Below are 17,778 nucleotides of genomic sequence, written 5' to 3' on the forward strand. Positions count from 1 at the left end.
GGGCAAAAGTAAGGGCAATCTTGGTACAATAGAAAAGATGATTTTCGAGAGTCACATAACCCCTTTTAGTATAATGTGCAATGTAGGAGATCAATTGCGAAATTGATCTCAAAATTGGACCCTAATAATAGTTGTGACACTTATTCCCACGCATAGTTTCATAAAGATCTATTGTTAGAAGGACATTTGAGCCGAGTGATTCATAAGCATTTACCTAACTTCGTTATTTCTTTGTTCTAAAAACAGACGAAGATCGACAACAACGCCAACACTCAAATTGGACGTACAACCTAAACAAGTATAAGTTTACACCTTTTAATTAGATCTTAGTATAAGATAAGATACTTAGTATTTATACGCTAATTAATTTTGTCATTTCCTACTGGTAACCGATATTAATTTAAAATTTAAATTTTACTGGTGACGATGAGCAATGACATCTTCAATATAACTTTGTCAAAACCACATGGCGATGTCACTGGTATATCATATGGTGGGGTCCAAAATCTACTATCCACCCACAATTTAGAAACCAATAGAGGGTAAATTAATTAATCTATAAACTTCGACTAATAATTTTGATTTTTATCTAATGTAGAAATTAATTACTTATAATACTTTATTATGTTTATTTCAGGTATTGGGATATTATTTGGAATAACACTGGACCTCGTACAACTAGAGCGAAGTAAGTTTTATCTTTCTTGTCTCAAATTAATTTTTGATGAATCAATTATTAAAGGACAATTCAGTGTACTAAATTTTATTAGGGATCTATTGATACAATTTTGTTTTGCATTTTTGTAAGAGTCTGTTTCATAGCTTGAATCCTTGATGTCTTGGACAATTGAAAATCATTATTATCTCTTTTTTGGGATATCTTTTCACTATGTGAATTTCCAACGGACGATATACATTAGAACAACAAACATTTTCAATAGCTCAATTTCTGAGGGAATCTACTGAGAATTTGTGTTTGTTACTACTGTAGTACTAGTTTATGTCTGATACTTACTAACACTATTAGTTCAGATTTATGTTGTGTAGAGTTTATTAAAGAAAGAAGTTAATTGTTCTCTCTACTGGGGTTTGTCATTCCCATGACATTAATATTGAATCCAACACTTACGATGATTAAGGATAAAAGGATCCTATTCACACAAAAATTGAAAATTAAGTTCAATATACTTTTGGTTTTGCAGGCTTTCAGGAACAAGTTTTGAGGTGATAATTAATAATGAAAATCAGACAGAAATTTCATTTAAAAAAACATGGAATGCTTCTCAATCAAATGAACCTCCCTTGAACTTTGATAAAAGGTAAGTATTTTCTTTTTTCAAAATTATATTTTATGTGATTCTAATAGCGCAAAAATAATGTTGTATTGTTAGAGTATACGGTCAAACTTATTTATGATGACGTTATTTATCTAGTCATCTTTTGGTTGCTATAACAGTATATTGATAAATAAAAAATAATTAATTTCAGGTTTATAATGCTATGCAACACTCCTGGATTTTATACGTATTCGATCGTTGAACGTTTAAAAGGATGGCCAATTTCGTATATACAAAATCTCAGGCTTGGGTTCAAGCTTCAAGGAAACATGTTCGTATTTATTTTTTTTATATCTAAAATATCATTAATGAAAAAGATATTTCTTTTTAAATATCTATTTTAATTGAATTGAATAAAACATATATATAGTATATTGAAATTGTATATTTATGTATATAGGTTTCATTATATGGCTGTTTCTGATGAGAGGCAACGTGTCATGCCAACAGAAATGGATCGAAAGGAAGGCCAAGTGCTTGACTATAAAGAAGTTGTTCTTCTCACTAATTCGACTAATTTAGATTTAAAAGGAGAGGTGCGATTCTATAAGTAGTATAAATTTACATATCCGACGAAGTCATTTTTTCACACATATATAGGGTTATTGATCCGAAGCTACAAGGTTTGACTAAATCCCTGGCTAGCTAGTACTATATGCAAGTCTAAAGCTAGCTAGCATGGAAAGTACAGGTTTGACAGAATCCAGTATGTTTATTGAGAAATTAATTGAATATGTATATATGATCCATTTCAGAATCCAATCTTCAAATTCAAAACTTAAGATTAAGGGTGGAGAGATATGATCATATTTATCCTGTCATTATTTTGATGGTACATAACGATAGTCGATAACAATATAATTAATAAGACTTTTATGATGATATTTTAAACCTAATTATGCAGGTGGATGACAAGTATTTCTATGCAAGTGATAATAAAGATGGTAAAGTTTATGGATGGGTTAGTTCTACTAATCCACCATTAGGATTTTGGATGATTAATCCAAGTAATGAATATCGTACTGGAGGACCTTTTAGACAAGACCTTACTACACATGTTGGTCCAACTGTACTTAGTGTAAGTCATTAATTAATTAATTACTATTATATTATATTATGTGATAAGAAACTTGTTATTAATTTTTTTATTTATTCATAATTGCAAGATATTTGTGAGTACACATTATGCTGGAGAGGATTTAGCAATTAAATTTGGACAAGGAGAACCATGGAAAAAAGTTATTGGTCCTGTTTTTGTGTATCTAAATTCAAATGCTGCAGCTAAGGCAAATCCTTCTATACTTTGGAATGATGCAAAGAAAAGAGTAATGTATTGATTTCAGTTTACGTGTCTTACTTTCCTTTCTGGTTCATCTTTTTATAAAAAAAATTTAACTATCTATAATTAGTACTCTTTTCAACCTCAACATTAAACATGACATGTTTATATATGTAACGATCGTGGTCCAACTGTTTAGGTATTGTCCTCTTTGGGACTAGTTCCACCTAGATTTGTCCCTTGGATTTTAATCCAAAAGATAGTTTGAACTGTTAATTCTGAACTCATTTTTATAATAAGGTTCTTAATAACTTTTCTTTTTCTCATTCTGATGTGAGATTTGCTTAAGGTATAACGTGGACTCTTTCTTTAGAGGTTTGCGTTTTGTCATGGACATCACATTTTAATGCATTATATATATTTCATAAACTTTGTGCCCAATCACATTAACAAAATTTTCAGATGAATCAAGAAGCTGCAAGTTGGCCTTATGAATTTCCAGTTTCAAAAGACTACATCAAATCTAATCAAAGAGGAACTGTTAGTGGCAAGCTATTTGTTAATGACAGGTACATCTTTTTCCCTATATATATATATAGCTAGCGGGGACATGCTTTCCTATGGTAGTTCTGCTTCGGCCTCTCAATGGCCGTCCCATATTAGGTTGATTTGTATAATATATAGCCAATATCCATAATACGAGGAGTGGCGATAAGACCTAGGATTCTTTTGACATAATACATAGCCATACACATATCTATAGTAAGACGAGTCCTGACTAATTGAGATTAAAGGTAGTTATCTATATGTAGAATACTTAATATCAGAATAAAATGATTCATATAATCGATGTAATTAATTTGAGATTGAAACATAGTTGATTGATTATTTATTTTTGTGTTTTTGTTTTATAAGGTTTATCAGTAAACATATTGTGGCAGCATCCAATGCTTATATAGGATTAGCACCACTAGGAGAAGCTGGATCTTGGCAAAGGGAAAACAAAGTAAGGTTAATTAATTATATTATTTATAAAAAAATTGAAGAATATTTTAATTATATAGATCTATTAATTTTTTAAATTTCATTTCGTTTTATAATCTCCAGGGTTATCAATTTTGGACAAAAACCCACGGTAATGGAAACTTCATCATAGAAAAGGTCATATTCGGTATATATAACTTGTATGCAACAGTCCCAGGAATTCTCGGAGATTACAAATACACTTCAATTATAAATGTTACTCCAGGTTAATTTTACTTTCTTACTTAATTACTCACTTGTTATTTTTTCCTAATTCAAAACAATATTTTCTAATCTTTTTTTTTATTTTTTTTTGTGTGTACCTATATATAGGTTCAAATATTAAATTAGGTGTTTTGTTGTATAATCCTCCAAGAAATGGAGCTACAATTTGGGAAATTGGTGTACCAGATAGAACTACTGCTGAGTTTTTTATTCCAAATCCACCTCCACAATTCAAAGTTCACGAATACAAAAATAATTCTAAATCAAGGTAAGTTCCAAAAATTTACTTGTTATATATTTTATATTTTTAAAATAAATTGTAAAATGATTGTTGTTTATTAATCTATTTTGGTTTGCAGATTTAAACAATATGGTTTGTGGAAACAATATAGTGTTTTGTATCCTAAACTTGATCTTGTCTACAATGTTGAGACTAGCAAATATTCAAGAGATTGGTTTTTGCTCATGTTACTAGGTAAGCTCGTTTATACGGTCTAATCTCTTTATAATAATGACATTCTATTTGATATGTTTTGATTGCTATAGTAAATTATCTATATAGAACATAACATGGAAGATCGATATCACAAGAAAATTGGTGGATTTTTTTTTCTTCAGGAAAATAGGAAACAACACATATAAAGGTACTACATGGAAAATTATATTTAACCTTGCCAATGTTAGTAATGCCTCAAATTACACTCTCCAATTGGCTATTGCTGCAGCTTCACAAGCTGAACTACAAGTATGTATTTGTATACCCTTTTTGATTACTTAGCTTGACTTATTATTTCGAATATATGTTATGCTGCTTGAACTCTTTAAAAATAGTATTTGATTTGTATCGGATTCTTCAAAAGTTATATAGTTATGGAAAATCTGACAGGAGTGTGACAATATTTTCGAATAGTGCAAGCAACACATGTGTGTATGTCATATAATATAATACACGGAATACTATATCTCTAACTTGCCTAACGTGACAAGATAAATTTTATTTGATATGACTTACATAGATTTTTTTTTTTCCTTAAGGTTCGTGTTAACGATGAAAAAGCGCAAACGCCTCATTTTACAACAGGGCATATAGGGGGAAGTAATGCGATTGCAAGACATGGAATTCATGGATTATATTGGATTTATAGCATTGGAATACAAGGCAAATTGCTTATCAATGGAGTAAACGCAATTTTTCTTACACAAATACTGGCTCTTAGCCCATTTCAAGGTGTAATGTATGATTATCTTCGTTTTGAAGGCCCTCATCAATAATAAAAAAATTATTATTTTCGATCCATTATCTCTTTGTTTTTGGTTATAGACGTTATATTTAAAAGTAAAAACGATAAGATCCATTAGAAATATTTAAACTGTTGAGGAGAAGGACAATAGTAAATCACTTGAGATAATTAAATTGATGCAACATTTTAATAAAGTAAAAAAAAAAGTAATATAACTAAAACTGAAAGCAAAAGAAAAAAGGCCTAAAACATGTCACAACAAATTGTTAGCTAATTTACCATTCGAAACTTGCAAGCCAACCAACTACTCAACTACCAAAAATATTAAAAAATTGTTTCTTACTTCTTTCTTCATTTGAAAACAATATAGTATAATATAAAATTTGACTACCTATTTAGAAAATAGGTGTTATATAAAGAAAGAGTTTAACTTACGCACACTATAACTAATTTAAAAGATACCTTTTTATAATCAGATACACCATTAATTAGAATTAAATTGAAATACATATATATAAGGTATAAAAAAAACTCTATAACAAGAGTACTCCCTTCGATCCATTGTATTTGTCATATTTTTCCCTGTACGCCCTTTTAAAAAATACTAGTAATTTGACTAAATTATCCTTGATTACTCTTTGCTTAAATTTATACTACTATCTTTTTTCACCACATTATTAATAATATCAATCTCTAGAGTAAAGGAGGAAACAAATAATTAATTATATCTGAATTTTTTAAAATAACAATTATTTTGAAATAAAGTCTGTTTTAATAAGCATGACAACTAAAATGGACCCGTATGAGTATATATATCTCTATATACCTTTTAAAATGCAGGACAAATAAGGAAGGTATAATTCTAATTGAAGAAAAAAGAAAGATTTAGCATCTTGATTATAAAATAGATGACTTTTGCTTCGATAGCTTAATGATTAATTTTCTTCCTCATAGATACGTGCAAAAATCATATATATAAATCACAATATATTTACCTTTAAAATTTACTTAATTAGTAGTTTTCCTTTTTTTTTTTTTTTTTTTTTTTGGTTAGATGTAGTTTTCCTTCTATAGTCTCTTTTAAATAAATGATATGATATTATTATATAAACGTATGAGAAATTGTCTCTCCCAATTTTTTTTTGCCACAAGAGAAACATACGAGACTTTGAAGAAACAAAGAAACACAAAATCCACAAAGAGGTATGTAGGAATTTTGAATTATCACAAATATATAGCTTCTGTTTTGTTTGTGTTTTTTTTTTTTTCATTTTGTTGGGGGCTATAGGATTATTTTATTCATCTTTTATCTTTTCGTGCCACTATTTCTGTCGTAAATCACCTTTTTTTCTTATTTTCTTTGAATTTTGTGAGGTTATACATTTACATTAAAATAATATTTTATATTGCATGCTAAAGGGGATGATGATGGAGGTGATGACGATAATAGTGACGGAGAGAGATAGTGATTGCTGGAAGAGTCGTATTTGTTCTTGAACTATGAGAACTGATCATATTTGCCTTTGAATTTTGTGAAAAATTCAAATTTACCCTCTATTTAGAATTTTTAATCCTTAGACCTTATTTGTGTAACACATGATATCATTGAATTCTAAGCTTCCTCACCTAAAAAAAATAAGGGCAAATTTATTTTATTTCGCATAATTCATAGGCATATTAATGAGGAGGAAAATCTATTTCATTTCACATAGTTAACAAGTAAATACAATCCTTTACCCCCCCTTTGCATGTTAATGTTTGTTATATTTGTTTCCTTTTTTGTCTTTAAATGGGTTTCATTTTGAACCCACGTAATTTAATATGTTGTAAGGTTGAAGGTTAGTAGGGTTAGCGTGTTGTCTTCCCTTGCGAGGGTATGGGTTGTTAGCGTTTGTAGTAGTCTTAGCCTTGCACTTGTAGTTCTTGTCTGTGATTCCTATAGCCTTATGTTGTTTACTGCGTTTCACTTCTCACATTATTTTCTTGATGTATTGTCTCCTTTGTTGATTATACACTATTTTTCTTGTTGGATGTTATGTTTTATATATTTCTCTTCCTTTACTTGGCTGTGTTGCACTTGAGCTGAGGGTCTCCCGGAAACAGTCTCTCTACCTCCACGAGGTAGTGGTAAGGTCTGCGTACACTATACCCTCCCCAGACCCCACTTAGTGGGATTTCACTGGGTATGTTGTTGTTGTTGTTGTTGTAATTTAATATGTTGTAACATATTTGTTTGCAACAAATTTTAATGCATGCAAAATAAATTTTAATTATAAATAAAATATAAGAAAATAAGAATATTTTATTAATAAACAGTGCGCAGGTAGTTTCCTTTCTTAATAATATATTTCGTAAATTTAGGATGATTTGGACTTTTTTGGAATTTATTTGATATTAATGTGAAGAAGATTGAAATATTTGATTGGTAAAAAAAGTCTGATCATATCTTGATCTCTTAATGAATATTTCAAGAATGTACGGAATATTCGAGATGCTTCTTCATGAAAACATATTACCTTTTCTTTATACCTGAACTAGAGTTTATGACAGAGTAATCTCTAAGAATCCTAATTAAAATTGAACTTGTCTGATAGAACCCCACAAAATTTCGTTATTTACAATATTGTACTTTACTATTTAAATAATTACAACTAATTTCACTTATTTAAATAATTATATATAGGTATAAGTCAAAAGAGTTGAACATAATTAACTACATTTCCTGTCCTTATGCTACATACGTCCGTGACTAACTCCTAATTTTTGCAACTCATGTTGTGACATTTAATTAATTTAATGGCTTCAGCAACCATAGTAGATGAATTAAGTAAATTATTATTCGTACCTTATATTTACCTCAAATTAACAGATGTACCATATATATTTAATTAATTAATTTATCTTACTCAATTAATATTTATATTGTGAAAATGCAGAACATGGGGAAGAATATGCAACTAAGCTTATTATATGTTGTGGAGTTTACTATGGTTGCTTTTACATTGTTGTTGGTAGTTGATGGGTAAGTCTCTATTTCTTTTATTTAATTCTTAATTTATCAGTGTATTTTAACATGTTATAATAAAGTTCTTTCACAACTTAGTGTGATTTAGTGGGAAAATTCAATTGTGGTAACAAGTATGATGACGTGTAATAGTAGATATCGAGTGGAATAGTCGAGTGAATTCTTAATATGCTTACAAGTTGGGCCGAACACTATCGTAAGAGGCAGCAATGTACTTGGTAGTGATTATATCTGAAGATATAATTGAGGTGCGAGTAAGTTGATCTATATAACTTACTCATCAACAAAATTAATAAATGGGTGGGTTATTACCCATCCAAAAGTTACTTCAATTTAAATTGATTAGATTGAAATAAGCTAAAATGCAGATCATAAATCAACCAATTTAATTTTTACTTGGCATTAGGGCCAAGGTACATCCCTGTAGAATACACTCGTCATATATTCATTGATTTGGTGTAAACAACGTGTCTGAATAAAGTTGAGATATCACAAAAGTTTCGATTTTGATTATGTGAGATATTTCTTCTTGTATAAATCTAAAACAGGGTATTTTCTGCATTTTAGTCCTTTTAAGTTGATAGAAGTAATCTAATCTCTATGAAGATTTGCATACTGATTTGCTGTTTATTGTTCCGAAAACAGGAGAAGATTGATAGAAACGCCGATTGTTAGATTGGATATACAAACTAACCAAGTAAATTTATACCTCGTTAATCCATCATTCTGTTTACCTACCTAAACTAGCCAGTACATGTCTAATTGTACATCATGCTTAATTGTTGTACTTTGATCCACGAATTTTCACATGTTGTCGTGTGTTTATCCTATGTTGTCTCTCTTCAGGTGACGATGAGCAATGGCATTGCCAATGTTACATTATCAATACCATATGATGTCGTTACAAGCATATCATATGGTGGAGTCAACAACTTACTCGCGACTCAAAATGTTGAAAAAAATAGAGGGTATATAACCTATAAACATCTTACTCCCTCTGTTTCAATTTGTTTGGCTTAACCTGTGACATTTTTCGGGTATTGGGATATTTTTTGGAATCGTACATCTAAAAGAGCTCGAAAAAAGTAATCCATTACCTTCTAGAAGATACATGAAATTCGATCATACAAAATTATAAGTCCATTTTTCGCGTAAAATCCAGGTTCTTGGGAAATAGTTTCGAGGTCATAATGGATACCGAAAACCAGGCAGAAATTTCGTTTAAAAGTACATGGAATGCTTCTCAATCTGATGAACTTCCATTAAACAGTGACTTAAGGTGAAGTGTACTATAAAAGCACAATTTTTTCATATTTTTTTTTCCAGAAATCTCAATTTTGTATACGTATGCTAAATCGATGAATTTTCAGGTTTGTGATGTTACGAGACACCCCTGGATTTTATACGTATGCTATCGTTGAACGTTTAGAAGGATGGCCCCTTGTATATATCGAAAATTTAAGAGTTGTCTTCAAGCTTCAACAGGACATGTACTAAATTAAATTTTCTCATCATTTACTTAAGATATCATCTGTTTTTGAGCCGAGGGTCTTTTGTAAAACAACCTCTCTATCTCCACAAGGTAGAAATAAGGTCTGTGTACACTCCACCCTTCCCAGACCCGACCTGTGGGAATACAATGTGTATGTTGTTGAATAAAACTTCATGGTTTTTATTTATAGGTTTCATTACATGGCTATCTCGGAGGAGAGGCAGATGATCATGCCAATGCCAGTGGATCGAGAGACGGGGAAGGTGCTTGACTACAAAGAAGCTGTTCTTTTGACAAATCCAACTAATCCAACTCTAAAAGGAGAGGTAAGATCCATCGTATTCTAAACCATGTATCTGTTGAACGTATGACCAGATCATCTAAAAGCTTAATATGTTATATGAAACACTTTTATTTACTTAATTATATAGTCAACAATACCTATGTTAAGGAGGAGATTGAAGTTGTTTATTATACGAACATGTTGTCCTTCGTCCTAGTTAGAGAAGTGCAGTTCAATACACTAAGCTCCTATTATGCATGGAGTCCGGGGACGGGCTGGACCACAAGGGTCTACTGTACCTTCTATTTCTGCAAGAGTCTATTTCCACAGCTTGAACATGTGACTTCCTAGGAAGTCATAAATTTACATCTACAAATTTGCAGGTGGATGACAAATACTTTTATGCAACTGATAACAAAGATGATAGAGTTCATGGATAGGTGAGTTCCACTAATCCTCCAGTAGGATTTTGGATGATAATTCCGAATGATGAATTTCGTACTGGAGGACCTTACAAACAAGATCTTACTTCACATGTTGGTCCAACTGTACTATCTGTAAGTACATTTGAATTAATTATATACGACTTGTTTGAAACTCAGACGTACTAGTAATAGTAGTTATTGAATATTTCTTTCATAATCTCAGATATTTGTAAGTAGACATTTTGCTGGAGATGATCTTGTTGTCAAATTTCAACAAGGAGAGCCATGGAAAAAAGTTATTGGCCCTGTATTTCTCTATCTTAACTCAAATTCTTCTGCTATGGACAATCCCACCATACTCTGGGATGATGCTAAGAGAAGGGTAATGATTTAATCTTTTACTATTTGCTACTCCCGCCATCTCAATTTACGTGATGTTATTTGACTTGACACGGAATTCAAGGAAAAAAAACTTTTGAAAACTTATAGTCTAAAACATTGACTATAAATCATCTCAGGATAAAATGAACATTTTAAAGTTAAATAGTTACTAAAGATAGAAAAACGTGTCATTCTTTTTACGTTCCACGTCGAATTTACAGATGAATCAAGAAGTTGCAAACTGGCCTTATGATTTTCCAGTTTCGGAAGAGTACATCAAATCTAATCAAAGAGGAATTATTCGAGGCCAACTTCTTGTTAACGACAGGTAGTTATGTCTGGTGTTTATATCCTGAAGACCTGAACCCATTTTTTTTGTAATTTTGTACACCTTTTTGGCTTACGTTGTATCCAAACATCTTCCACGCACCTCTACTATGTGGAGTCACAGAGTGTGCTATGTAAGCCAAAAGGTGTATAAAATTACAAAACAAATGAGTTCGGGGTAATATGACCTTAGTTTAGTTAAAGTGTGTTTCTGAAATTTCGGTCATAGTTTAGGATACTTGTGCCTTATCCCGTGTAATTAAATAAAATTTCACTAATATTTAACATCGATAATTTTTATTTTCAGCACTACGACTTTAGTACCCGCATTCAACGGTTATATAGGGTTAGCACCACCAGGAGATGTTGGATCTTGGCAAAGAGAAAACAAAGTAAAGTTGCATGATTCATAAAATTATTTAAAGAATTTTTTTTATTATATAGATTATTAATAATGTAACTTTATTTCATTTCGTTTTCAGGGTTATCAGTTTTGGACTAAAGCAGACGCTATGGGGAATTTCACCATAGAAAATGTCATATCCGGTACATATAACTTGTATGCAACCGTCCCAGGAATTATTGGGGATTACAAATACACTTTTGATGTACAAGTTACTCCAGGTTTCGATTTCTTACTTAGCCCTTATGTTATTTGTTAATTCAAAGTTTAGCTCCAGACTACAGTACTTATCGGATCACATTGGATATGTTGTTGATTCGATGTTTGTTTAGAATGAGACTATTGTACTACTCATATTTGTTAATTTCAACGCTCTTATGAACTCATTTTCGTTTTCTTTCAATTTTCATGTTTATCGAAATGTAGGTTCTAGTATTGAATTAGGGAGTTTGGTTTATAATCCTCCAAGAAATGGAGCTACACTTTGGGAAATCGGTGTACCAGATCGAACAGCTGCCAAGTTCTTCGTTCCAACGCCACCTCCAGAATTTAATGTGCACGTATACCAAAACAATTTTGAATCAATGTATGATCGAAAAATGTTCAATGGCTATTTTGAATATTTTCTTGTTATACTGAAAATATTGTAGCTCATTCACTTTATTTTTGGTTTGCAGATTTAGACAATATGGTTTGTGGGAACAATATAGTGTTTTATATCCTGAAAATGATCTTGTCTACAATGTTGGGACTAGCAATTATTCAAAAGATTGGTTTTTTGCTCATGTTACTAGGTATGTATTATATTCCCTAGAGTTTCGTATAGTTTTTGTTTTTGAAGTTATTTTCATTTTTGTAAGCAAGGGGAGATTTAATTTGGCGCGTAGGTGTTGCCGTTTGACCAAGAGGTCACGAGTTCAAGTTGTTTCCCTTTCCTGATCCCATGCATAGTGGAAACTTACTGCGTCAGACTGCCATTTTACTTCTCTTTTTTTGTGAATTAACCTCTTTTTTTAGTTTCATTCGATTATGTTATATTGAATTTACCCAATAGTCTCAATTTGGGAACCTCTAGTGCCAAAGTCACTGAACGGATTAGTCGCCAATCCCTAAACATTTTGTAACAAAGGGGAGATTTGGCGAAGCGGTAAGAGGTGTCGTCATGTGAACAAGAGGTCACTTTGAAGCCGTGGAAACAGCCTCTCCGCATAGTGTGAGCGTAGTGTTCCAGAAGGCCACTTATTTTTTATTTTTTTTGTAAATTACCCATCAAGGCATAGTATATATGTATTGACATACATATATATAGGCATCATTCTCTAACCATAAGCTAAATACAAAAAATAAAAATACAAGACATCGGGATTATACTGAATTTGTTGTTATTGTTGTTGAATAACAATGTCACTTCCTTGTGTCGGAACATGGGAAACAAGACCTATATATCTACCACATGGAAAATCATATTTAACCTTGAAATTATTGACAATGCATCAAATTACACTCTGCAAATGGCTCTTGCAGCAGCTCAAAGAGCTGAACTACAAGTATGTTTCATTTCAATCAAGCTAATTTTCCTATTCTTTTTGTTTATGTTTAAATGATACATGAAAAATTGACTAATCGTTGTTGTTTTTCTTACTCTATAAGGTTCGTTTCAACGATGAAAAAATTGTTGAACCTCATTTTACAACAGGAAAAATAGGGGGAGATAATGCAATCGCAAGACATGGTATTCATGGATTATATTTTCTTTATAGTATCGAAGTAAAGGGCAATCTACTTGTAAATGGAACAAACACAATTTTTCTTACACAAGCAATAGCTACTAACCCCTTTCAGGGAGTAATGTATGATTATCTTCGTTTAGAAGGACCTCATCAATGATAAAATGGTCATTCAACGACAACATATTCAATGTGATTTCATTAATGAGTTTTGGAGAGTGATAACTGATAAATATGTATATACATTGACAACGTAAAGATTCTTCTACCAAATTACCGATTAATGTTTATCATAAAATTTTGCCTATATTTACCTTATGTGACACAAGTAAATATATTTTCCACTATTGGTGTTAAAAGTGAGTAATTTCTTTATTTCAATTGTGAGTAACATTATATTTATTCATTTTCATGTACATTTGCACAACACAAATATCGGTTGTTTTTCCCTTTTTACCCTTATAATCGTGGTCTCGGGTCTATCTTATGTGCACCTCAACTAATTTTGCAGAATACCAATTTTATTTTACAAGTATAGGTATCTAATAACTCTATTCTCTAAAGATTGAACAGATTAACCTTTGTAAAACATTTCATAATTCTTTTCTTGTGTGAAACTTTGCAACACAAAAAGGTTCTAAATTTTTTATTTTATTTTATTATGGATCATAATAAGTTTAATTAAAAGTCACGAGTGGTCCTTTTAATTGTGATCCCAAAAAATATAAAAACGTCCACATCTTCATCATAACTTTTTTATTTTAGCACTTTTGATCCCTCAGAATTCTAGCAACAAAAGTGCATTTTATATTCACTTTTTGAATACTTCTATAAAAAGTAATTTCATATTAAAGTCACTAGACAATGAAAATGCTCCTTTTGTTTCATATTATTTGATCCTCATACTAAAAATAGTAATTTTAATTTTAATCAAAGTTTTCTTAAGAGATGCGTTATATCAATAGGAGTCACTTTTCGAATTTTTTTAATTAAGGAGAATGACAACAAAGTTTCTTGACCTAATTATAACCTATAGAGTTTGACTTTTCTGAAAATTGAACGTCAGAAAGAGACTCATATGACCTATATTTGGTATAGAAGTTGAAAAGAGTTAATGAGGTTACAAATAATTTTGAATTATTCAAAATGAGAGCCTTGTATATTATTCGAACTACGTAGCTTAAAAATATCCACCACGTTAACGAAGTAATTTTAAAATGTCATTCCTACTAACAATTGCTCCAGGTTTAACGAAAAAGAATGAATTTTGCTCGAAAACTATTTGAAATAATGATAGATTTCCCTAGAATTTATAGTCAATATCAATGAAATTTAGTCTCTAGTCATTTTAACAGATTATAAACCATCCCTAATAATTGATTTCTTTTATTTAATGAAATATTAAACAGTATAAAATTCTTGTTCGTGATTGCAAATTTTCGTAAATTAATTCAATTTTTGAAGAAAAAATCTTTTTTATATCGTCATTTGATGATTTTCCTTTTTTATATGATTATCAATTTGTGTTAAATAGTTCAAAAATGCTCTTCTTGATTTTCAATTTTTGTCAATTGAGTTGTATAATTTTTTTCATATTTAGCAAATTTGAGTTTTCTTATTATTTTTAATTCTTGTAAGGGTCCAGTCTTTTTATTTTTATTTTATCTTTTTCAAGGTGGGGGTGGGGGTTCTATATGGTACCTATAAAAATAAAACTTACTAAAAAGTGAAATTCAAAATAAGTTGAATTAGTTTGATAAAAACGTTCAATTATAGATATTTATCATTTCTTTATAGAATTAGTTTATGTATTGAAAACTTATTAAAATTGTGACCCGTGACTTTAAAAATATAATAGATTCATTGCTAAGGTTCTTAAAAGATGGAATTCACGTACAATTTAAATTTTGAATCTACTTCCACCGATGACCATGCTAATCACGCTAATCTTAACCTCTTAAATATGGCATTATCTGTAATTAATAAGCATAATAATCACAAATTAGTTTGTTACAAAACCAAGAACTGGCTTCGAAACCAACAAATTCCTTTTTTTAATAGTGACATAAAAGATTAAAGACCATTTCCCATGGTAATTATTTTTTTCCGTTCATATTATCTGTCTTTTACAACTTTCGCACACTTTTTAATAAAACTAATATAGAATTTAAACTAAACTAAATATATTCGTCTTACAACTAATCACAATTTTCTTATCAAATATTATTGAATTTTTATATTTTTATTTATGTTTTGTATTTAAATGAATATGTTGAACTGTTGCTTAAACCCCCTTCTCATCAAAAGACATTTAATAATCTTAATCACACGTTTTTTTTTTTTTTTTTTGTATTTTATTTTCTTAGAGATCTCATTTAATTGGTGCTCCAACTAATTAAATGAAACAAAAAATGGATGAATTTGAAACAGAAAGAGATATAAATGACTACTTAATTTTGTTTTAAAAATACCAATATTTATAAGTAGATTAATACACATTAATTTATAGGTTGACAAAATCAAGAAAAGCCTATTTTAATGTTGAGTTGTCTTTATGGAGATAAAATCCTACTAATTCTAGACGTAAAATATGGTTGAAAAAATGTATATTTTTTAATTACACATTTCTTAAAAAAATACTATTAATTATAATAGATATTTGTCTTCACGGAATACCCTATTTATGAGTCATAATTGAAATATTTATAGTCTTTTAGGCTTATGGGTAAAGTAGGAAAAAATAATTAATTTTACTTTACATTTTTAAATAACAAGTAATTTGAAATAAATACTTTTATTAAGAACGATAAATATTTTAAAAGGAGAGAGTAATAGTTAATTTTCTTTCATAGTTTGACAATACTAAATATTCTTATGTTGGTCCCTATGCTAGTTGTCCTAACTCATAATATTAGGTGAATTTAGTCAAATGTTTAAGCCACAAAACCAACTACCCCAAACTTCTAGTATTTGACAAAATAATTGAATGGCCAAATTAAATATAAGTAGAATTAACAACCAAAAGTGAACCAGTGATGTTAGAGGGCGGGTCAATTAGGATTGTCAAATTTCTAAGTTAATTACAAGCTTCTGATAATAAAATGCATATGATATCTTAGATTAATCTCATATCGAAATAAGAGAAGAAAGTAAAAAGTTTTAGAAGTCATAAATAAGTTCACATGGTACACACGCTTTTAAAGAAAAATTTATGTGAGCCTTAATTCAAAATGAACAATAAGTATCATTTGCTTAAATCATGACAAAATACTCATTCTTATAATTAACACACAAAATAGACTTTGATCAAAGATTTAAAGGGAATGGTTACACTTCTTAATATTTTTTTTTTTTTTATATATATATATATAAAATAAATTGCTCAATTAATATCATTAATCTCCTTTTAGGAAAGTTTATTTAAGCTAAAACAAGGAGAGTTTATCAGATAAATATTAATCTGACGAGATAAAAGTTTCTTTAAGGACTTAACTTAGGTACTCATAACATTTAACTATAATAATAATTATTTTTTTTATAAAAAAAATACATGTTCTTTATAGTAATCAAAAGGTATCTACACAAACGAAACTTCTATAGAAAAGATTTTTTTTTGGATCTCATAAAAATTTGTAGCCACTATTTTAACTTTAGATACGCACTGGATAAATTCATTCATGGGTAATAACTACCAAACTACGTAGGAGCTAGATGTAAATTACAATAACTAAGTTTGATGCGATGAACTCGATTGAAAAAACATTACCAGAAGAAATCGATCCCTAACATGCCTTATGAGATTCCTATCTGCCTTTACATTCCGTTATCACTAATTAGAATGTGACGAGATAAATAAAATTCATTTATCCTTAATAAAAAGTCTCGAATTTGAGTAAATTCCCAATTAAAAACGCCCTTCTCTAAAATACTTAGCTAGGTTTTATGCGGTGTGAAGCTAAATTAATGATAACGGGGTAGGAAAGTTGGGGGATAGTCTTCCAAGAGAAGAAAATTTTAATGGAATTAATCAATTAGAACACAAGTAAATTTAAGACATAATGCATAAATGTATCATTTAGATTGACTTAAGATTTGGTCAAACCTACTTTTAAGTCAGTTTTTAACTTCTTCTGTTCTTGACAAACATAAAAATAACTTAAAATAAGTTTAAAAAAAAGACTTAAAGTAAAAGTTAGTAAGTGTTTGGCAAGGTTAAAAATAACTTAAAATAAGTCAAAAGCCAAAAGTAGTCCCCACTACTTTTTATTTTTTGACGTAAAAGTTATTTAAGTTTGACTTTTTATTTTTGATTTAAAATTTACTTTTTAAAATCAATCCAAACAAGCTCTTAATTTGATTTCAGCTAACATTTACCTCTTTTAATTTTGGGTGTGCACAAATAAATATTAATTAAACTCGTATCTAAAATTAAACAAGTAAACATATATCCTACATAACATAATACACGTGAGATACCACGCAGAACGCAAATTATAACATGAAATACATGCCATAATTATCTCTATATAAACCCAAGAAATGAGCTCTAATTTTACTCTCAAAACAAATCTTGTAAGTTGTAACGCTTTTACTACTCTTTTGAATTTCAC

At 29.8% G+C, this 17,778-nt stretch overlaps 3 pseudogenes; 2 read left to right on the top strand and 1 right to left on the bottom strand.

The window, feature by feature from the left end:
* LOC125836870 (TMV resistance protein N-like) overlaps positions 1-17,778 on the bottom strand; it is a 170,749-nt pseudogene that overhangs the window by 87,978 nt on the left and 64,993 nt on the right.
* Positions 420-5,136, top strand: LOC125836891 (probable rhamnogalacturonate lyase B; annotated as a pseudogene).
* Positions 8,983-13,328, top strand: LOC125836905 (probable rhamnogalacturonate lyase B; annotated as a pseudogene).

This window comes from Solanum verrucosum, unplaced genomic scaffold, assembly GCF_900185275.1.
Source record: "Solanum verrucosum unplaced genomic scaffold, falcon-dt-bn FXZP01000099.1, whole genome shotgun sequence".
In the NCBI taxonomy this organism is placed as follows: Eukaryota; Viridiplantae; Streptophyta; class Magnoliopsida; order Solanales; family Solanaceae; genus Solanum; species Solanum verrucosum.